This window comes from Acyrthosiphon pisum, unplaced genomic scaffold (genome assembly GCF_005508785.2).
Source record: "Acyrthosiphon pisum isolate AL4f unplaced genomic scaffold, pea_aphid_22Mar2018_4r6ur Scaffold_20950;HRSCAF=22615, whole genome shotgun sequence".
NCBI classification, from domain to species: Eukaryota; Metazoa; Arthropoda; class Insecta; order Hemiptera; family Aphididae; genus Acyrthosiphon; species Acyrthosiphon pisum.
In genome coordinates, this window is record NW_021770363.1 from 84,155 (window position 1) to 92,597 (window position 8,443).

Here is an 8,443-nt window from a genome sequence, read left to right on the forward strand (position 1 = left end):
AATCTATTTACGCCCTTGCCACTTTACTCAGCCCAAGGGCCTAAAATACTTCTGATTTTTGGGGACACACTTATTGATTTAACTGTTTCCTTTGGGCTTTTCTAACGCAAAATAAACCTGTGGGGGTTGTAACATCCAAAATCTTCTCCTTTTTTATATAGTGCTTAACTTACCTGTGGTTATAACTTCACACAGAACTTGATGTGGATTGTGGGCAATAGGCCTCGTAATTGAAAATTGGTTGATTCTGGCTTGGAATAAACTTTACAAATTGCAGAGCCATACTTATAAATATTAAAGAATAGTGAATATTTAAACGCCAAACAAATAGTATAATAAGATTTCTTTAAAAATTCGTGATTCTGATATTTCGATAATTTAAATCCATTATCAACAAAGTTATCATCTTATCAGTCATTGGCCGGCGGCGACTCAACTTCTCGTCAGCCCATACTTACGGGAAATTGTACGCAAAATCGGTTTTTGAATAATCGATTTTGGTTTTTAGTGTAGGTAATTCTTAAACGTACGAACGTATATAGATATATGAAATTTTCACTGGTTGCTTATATTCATATTTCTACACACAATAATATTTTCAAAGTATTTTGATTTGTTTTGGGACATTTTCAGTTTCCAATTATTGTATTTGTCTTTTTTTTTTCTATGAATGTCAATAGGTACAACTTTATTTGTTGGGTAAAAAAGCTTGAAAATTTAATAAAAGGCTCCTACTATAATAATATTGTTACAAATTACAATGACATTTGAAAAATATTAAAAATCCTTTTACACTATTTTTTTTTTTATACACTTTAAAAAAAATTGTCGATTCTTGACAAGGCTCCTGATATATTGTTACTATAGCAGTCGAAAAGTATTAAAAATACAAAGGCTAGTAAAATACAAGTTTTTTTTTTTTATAAGCAATTAAAATTCAAATTTTCACAGAATTCGACTAATTTAAAATTTAGTAATTATTTTGTAGTTAAAAATTTATAAAATGTTCAACTTTTACAACTAAGGATGGAAAATTTAAAACCATGTTTTACGCAAATACCTAGGTTAATATATAAACTACTTTATTCACGATAATATCATCAAATATACTAGTAAAATTATAGACTGACTGACCGTCTCGCACAGCATTTTTCTTATAGAATAATTTAAAACTATTACAGTTAATATCTTATTAATATTAATAAATTAATAGGTACCATTACAGTGCCCACTTGTAACCTACTGAACAGCAGAGCGACACCCACTTGGCCGACCTTTTTTAGGTTCTTATATCCCCTTATGGAAATTGCATAATACAGCTTTTAACACATTTTTGCTAAAGTATAATGGTAAACATATTCTGGATCAATCTACAATTTGAAAAAAAAAATTTATCAGTTCTTTATAAGGAAATAATTGAACGTATTCGTAAAGAAATTGGAAAGGGCCCAATATTATATATTTCAATTGATGAAACTACAGACGTTGACGGAATGTACTTAACTAATGTTTTAGTTGGTCTTATGCATGAAGATAAAATATTATGTTCTAAGTCGTATTTATTAACATGCGAGGAACTTTCAAAGTGCAATTACCAAACTGTAGGGAAATTATTTCACGTCGCAGCAGTATATTATCACGCGTAGGCAATCTATCTGCGGTAGATCGCGAATGGCGGATCCCGTGCTGTTTGTACGTAAGTGTATGATTTAACTCTAAAGTATATCAAAGTTATACCAAGTATGTCACTGAACTTCTCCTAAACGGCTGGACTTATTGTGAATGCCGAGTCTGTCAACCAATATTTCCTCCTCGTCCACGAAGACGTGGTATTGTTTTATGCGCGTAACTTATATAAATACATGTGAGTATAATACGCTCAATATTTACGTAATTGCGATACATATAATATCAAAACCCATTGTACAAAAAAGTTTAATGCATTGAAAGAATACACTGATTTCACGGCAACCAATAATTATTATTATAATAGCTTTAAAACACATAGCAACAAAATTTACAAAAATTCAAATCGGTTCAACCGTTTAGGAGGAGTTCAATCACAACACACATACAGTAGAACTATATATATAAAGAAGATATAAATGTTTGTGTGTAGATTAGACCACTGGGAAGAAGACAGGCTAATTTAAAAATGGTTAAATTTGGTTTTTTTATTCAACTGATATTAGTACGGAGTTAGGTTAGGTTAGGATTTTGTATTAATTGATTATATTAATCCACTGTAGGTGGAATTAAGTAAAACTGACAAACTTGGTATAACTTTGATACTTTAGAGTTAAATCATACACTTACGACAAACAGCACGGGATCCGCGATCTACCGCAGGTACCTGGTAATATACTGCTGCGAATCAGAATTTTATTCTGGGCAACGGAAAAGTTAAGATAAATTTTGAACACCATACACCGAATATTAAATATCGAATTGAACAAAGTTTGACTCATATAGAATTGGTACATTTAATGGGCAACGAAGTGCACGGAATCAGCTAGTACCAGCTACCATATCATTTTTAATTTGTAAATTAGAAAACAGAAAAAACTAATATTCATTAACTAATAACTCGATTTATATAAATTATATTGAAAAAAATCCGACGCTATAAGCTATTGCAGTAGGTTAAATTTATATTTGAAAAAAAATTCCATTTTAAAATATTATTGTATACCTATACTAAGTATATACTGTTTTGAGTTCTCCTCTATATGCTATGAAACTTTGATTGCTGTACGATGAATGCTGCTTCCGTAGCTAACGTTAAGTTAGTCCGCGTAAAACGTTGTTTGAGCCCAAAATACAATGATGTACTGATGTGACGTCCTCCTAAGGGAGGTGGCAGTTACCTAAACAATAGTTTTCTGACTCTAAAAATAATAATTTTAATTATAACTCTTATTTATAAATAAGATATCATAAATATAAATTATGTAAGTCTGATATTAACTGGTTATGTCAAGTCTTTCTAAAACCTATTTTGATATTATTTTTTAATAATTGATATTATATTCTAAGTGAAACGAAGAATGTAACAGTTATAACATGTGTATTTTAGATTCTGAGTGGAACGATGAATGTATTGATTTTACAATGATGTGTGTTTTTTTTATTTTTTTATTTTTTAGTCTGTCATCACGGTTTGGGGCAGTAAAACTGCTTCGATTTTCTTCAACAGTATCTTGTTTGATGGGAAAGTGAATCTAGTTGGTGCATTCGGGAGGTCAAAATTTTAAATTTCCAATAGTTTTCAAAAGCGCCGTGAAAAACAAAAGAAAAATTAAGGAAAACGGGAATTTTTACGCAAAATCTGTTTTCGAGAAAATTGATTTTGGTTTTTGGTGTAACTTTAAAACGAATGACTGTAGATACATGAAATTTTCACTGCTTGATTATATTTCCATTTTCTATACATGATAAATTTTTCAAAATATTTTCGATTTGTTTTGAGCTGTTTACGGACAATTTTAGTTTCCAATTTAATTAGTTTTTTTTTCTATGAATGTCAATCAAACTTTATTTGTTGAGTAAAAATACTTGAAAATTTAATACAAGGCTCCTACTATATTGTTACAATGACATTTGAAAAATATTAAAAATCCTTAGTCACAGTTTTTTTTTATTAGCATTTAAAGTTCAAAAATAGACAAAATATGGAAAAATCACGAAAATCACCTAATTATGTTGAGTTTATAATTCGTAAAAATTTTTCTTTTTAGAACTAAGATTTTAAAATGTAATACTAGATTTCTTATAGGATAATCTACCTTTATCTAAAAAAAATATCTATAAGAAAGTCAAATTAAATTTTTATGATCGTTTGAAATTCATATTTTTACAACATTTGGTATTTACTCGATTTCTTACGTAACGATTTTCTTATTTTGTTGTAATTAAAAAACGAATGACTGTAGAAACTTGAAAATTTCACTGAATGTTTAGGTATATTGGCATTTTATATATACGATAAAATTTTGAAAATAATTTGACTCTTTTTGAGCTGTTTACGGACATTGTAAGTTTTCAATTTTTTTAGTTATTTTTTCTATAAATATCAATAAAGTTTTATCTATTGGGCCAAAAAGTTTAAAAATTAATGCAAGGCTCCTGATACATTGTTACAATAGCAGTTGAGAAATATTAAAAATACATAGGCACAATTTTTTTTTTATAAGCATTTGAAGTTAAAATGTTGAAAAAATTTACCAAATTTAAAATTGAATAATTATTTTGTAGATAAAAATTTATAAAATGTTCAACTTTTATATCTAATGATTGAAAATTTAAAACAAGATTCCACGTAAATATTTAATTCTGTTGCCAAAAATTCTAAGAAATACATAAGCACAGTTTATTTTTATAGTAATTTTAAGTTCAAATTTGGACGAAATTACGTACCTATTAAAAAACCTGGAATAACTATTTTAGTTATTTTGTTGTGATTGTAATGATTGTATAATATTATTTGTGGGTATTTGAAAATTCTAAAGTATACTATTATATACCTATGATAGTACCACGGTTTGTTGTTGATGTATAACGCGTTACTTAATGGATATTGTGATATGATTAATTTGGAATTTATTATTAATACCTATTATAGGTCAATTTTTTTTTAATACTATAGATAAGTGTACCTATAATAGGTATGTCTAATACTTAGACTGACAAACCGTCTCCGCTCAGAATCGTTTTTCTTATACAGTGATATTATATCATTGAATGCAAATTTAATACTATCCATTATACAGTGACCCACTTGTAACCTACTGTACAGCAGAGCGACATCCACTTACCCACCTTTTTAATATCTTTATTATTATTTTTTTTTAGTATAAAAATAAGATAAATTTCACAAGATTGCTAAAGTAAATTTGTATTTCCAATGAACATCATAGGTGTAACTATAGAATCAACATTATGAAAGGGCTCAAATCATATGTTAAAGTTAATTAAAAAAATTGTTTTAATTGGGACACACAAGGCCTATAGGCGACTATGATTATTGGTTAAATAATTGTTGTCCAGGGCCTCGCAAAAGGTAGCGCTGGCCCTGATCATGAATACTACTACATTATTAATATTGATATTACTTGCTAAAGAAAAACTATTTAAAAATTGTTTTACCATTAAAATGTTAATGAATACATACCCCAATACAGGTATTATATTACTTGGTGATTAGGTGATTTTAATTTACCCTCTGAAAATGTTTTCTATAATCAACTGTTATACTGTAGGTTAGGTATGATATTGACTCATATCTAAATTGAATGTAAATAAAAATAAATAAATAAAATGTCAAAAGCGTATTATAAAGAATTAATTTAGAATGAAAACGTTTGTAGGTACTGAAGTTTGGCAATCATTAACAATCATAATATGTAAATGTTCATGTAGTGTTATGTTACTATGTTAGTTTTACACCATATGAAATGATATATCTTGGAAAGTGTGGTTTGGATGCATATTATATGGTTTTGCGTGTCCCCAAATTTGTGTAGGTACTATATGACCAAACTGTATGTCTGATGACAAGGTAAACAGAAGAAATTGGTTTTGAAGTAGTTTAGAGTTTATAGAAGAGGACAAAATATATGCAGTCTATATATGACTATTTTTATTCTTGGTTTAAGTATGAGGTTTCAGGTCAATATTGATTCAACATTTTAAGAGATTATACTTTACACAAGAATAAATTATTATAAAATATAAGCGATGATAGATCGGTGTCATTATTAATAAATTATAGAATACATTAATCATTTTATTAATTGTACATGTGTCAATGGAATACGGAAGTACCTATGAGTAATTGCAATTTAACATCGTTAATAGTTAATAACTTATTAATTACTAGTAATTAATTTTAATTGATTCAGTAAAGATACTGATCTTAAAAAACAGAGCACTTTTACTACCCAAAATGTGGTAACCAATAAAACAGAAAAAAAACACACATTATTGTAAAATCAATATTTACATTTTTTCACTCCACCCAGAATCTAATATATTATAATAATAACCTTCCTACATATGAAATTAGCAAATGTGTCAATAATATCATTATATTTTAGTTGGTCAGAATTTGTTTTCTATAAATATTATAGCTAAGTTGGTCATTTTTTTTTGAAAGAGCACTTTGAAAATTGAATTTTAATCATATTAACTCATTTAAAATGTGATACATTCATTTGATGTAAACTAATATAAGTACAGAGTGTAATAGAAAGAACTGACAAAAAAAAAAAAAAAATGTATGCTACTTAAACTTATGACAAAAATTGATAAAATTATAGGATTAGTAAATAGTTTTAGAAATATACCAATGTTAGCAAATTTCAAAAAATAATATTTTTAAAAAAGTTATAGCGTTCCAAATTAATTTAATCAAAAAAATACTGATAATATTAAAAAAAATTCTAAAAAATAAACTTCTTGATTCAGATAAATGTTTTTTCCATCCAAATAGTTCTTATAATCAGATTCACAAATTGGCTATTTTTAATTTATTCAAAACATTTTTAATCAAATTTAAAATTTACGATATTAAAAAATAAAATAATTTTGTTTTTATTACACGTGTAGTGCAAGTGGCTATAAATTATATATCAAAAGAAAAATTTTAAAATATTGATTAATTCAAAAGTTAGTTCTATCTGTTACACTCTGTATATGGGTTGTAAAAATTACAAAAATTGAATGTATAAAATATAAATGGTACATTTTTTTTTTGCTCATTAACTTGACTTTTATTGTAGGTATCTATAAAGCAGGGCCTGATCTAATACTTTACATCTAAATATGTCATTTAAAAGTGAAAACTTGATTTAGATAAAAAAAAAATATATATATTCTTATAATGTAAACCTTAAATATAGGTGTACAGATATAAAAAAAAATATTTACAATATTTATAATGTTAAAATTTAATGGCTGGCCGCTGAGCACTTAAAACAAAATCTTTGCCAAAAATCAGTTATTAATATTATTTGTTGTGGTCATCTTGAGTCTTTCACTCGCTTTTGAAAGCCATATACTTGCGGCAGTATCAGTGTCCTTGATCAAAGTTTGATTGAATATAGAAGAAGACTGGATTGCTTCTAAAATAAATTAATACTTACAATTATTAATCATTTCTAAATAATACTAAAGGATCTTACTTATTAACAATCCCAGTTATCCATTTAAAAGATGAGAGCATCATTCAACATTATTATTTTGTTGTATGCACACATATAATATTATAAAACCACTCCATATTTCACTCATTACGATTACATTATTGGAATTTAGGTATCAATAACATATTATTATAACAATCAAAAAATAAAAATAAAATATCATCCGTGTATAGCTAATGCTATTTTATTTTTTTAATATTTTTATTTTTAACAAAGTAATTAGTGTTCAATTTTTTTAGTTAGTTTATAGTTAAACCTTATTTTTATAATATTCTTAAAAATAAAAATATTACAAAAAGATTATGTTTATTCTCTATGATTATTATATTTATATGATAAATATTATATATTATAATTACTTAATTCAATACCTAATATTGACAAGTTGTTTTAGTTTTCAAGTCTACGATAATTAATACAAATTATAATTTATTCTTAATAAAGAAGTTAAAATTGTTTAGTTTAAAGGCATTTTGTTTCCTTTGTGCCCTGTGTGAGCTATATGATTTGGCATACTCATTAGTAATGATTTTTTTTTAAGATATGCCTCACTGCCTGTTTATTGTTATAACATATAAATATACATGAATCTCCCCATCCACACGTACGACATAACAAATTTCTGTTCACCAGTTTAAATAGTACACTGTTAGTTTTGATATAAGAGTAAATTAACCTATCATCAATCTTTTAGGAAAGAACATTATCTGTTTTATGTAGTTGGTTTTTTACAATATTTTAATTTTTAAGTGAGTTACCTATGAGTATTTAAAATATTGATATTTAAAAATTATCATAATTCACCTAAAAATTAAAATATTGTAAAAAACCAACAAGAGAACACAGATAATTTTCATTCCTTCAACATCCAGTCTAATATTAAAACTAACAGCATACTATTGAAACAGGTGAACAAAATTATCTATGTTGTACGTATATAAGACGGAGACAACATGTGTGGGTACAATGTCCTTTTAAGTTATACTTTTAATTTGTAATGGACCACAATAACAATTTACATAAAGTTTACCATTAGGCTCTTCAGCTGCATCAGTGGAGTTTTTGGTGTTCAGACTTATTTAAACAGTACATTTGTAAAATTGTATTACAGAACTGTAACAGTTAAAATATATTAATTATATTATAAATATGTATACAAACTGCAGCTATTTGAATTTACTAAATCACCTTTATCTTTAGAAATGGTGTTACTATTATTCATCAATGACACATCAACTAAT

General features: G+C 26.5%; 1 long non-coding RNA gene across 1 annotated transcript; it reads right to left on the reverse strand.

The window, feature by feature from the left end:
- Positions 1–6,743: 6,743 nt before the first annotated feature.
- LOC100569997 lies at positions 6,744–8,443 on the reverse strand (the record flags this gene model as incomplete). Its single annotated transcript, XR_003840059.1, is given in 3 exon segments — positions 6,744–7,121; positions 8,233–8,315; positions 8,391–8,443. It is a non-coding gene; the product is annotated as an uncharacterized LOC100569997 (long non-coding RNA).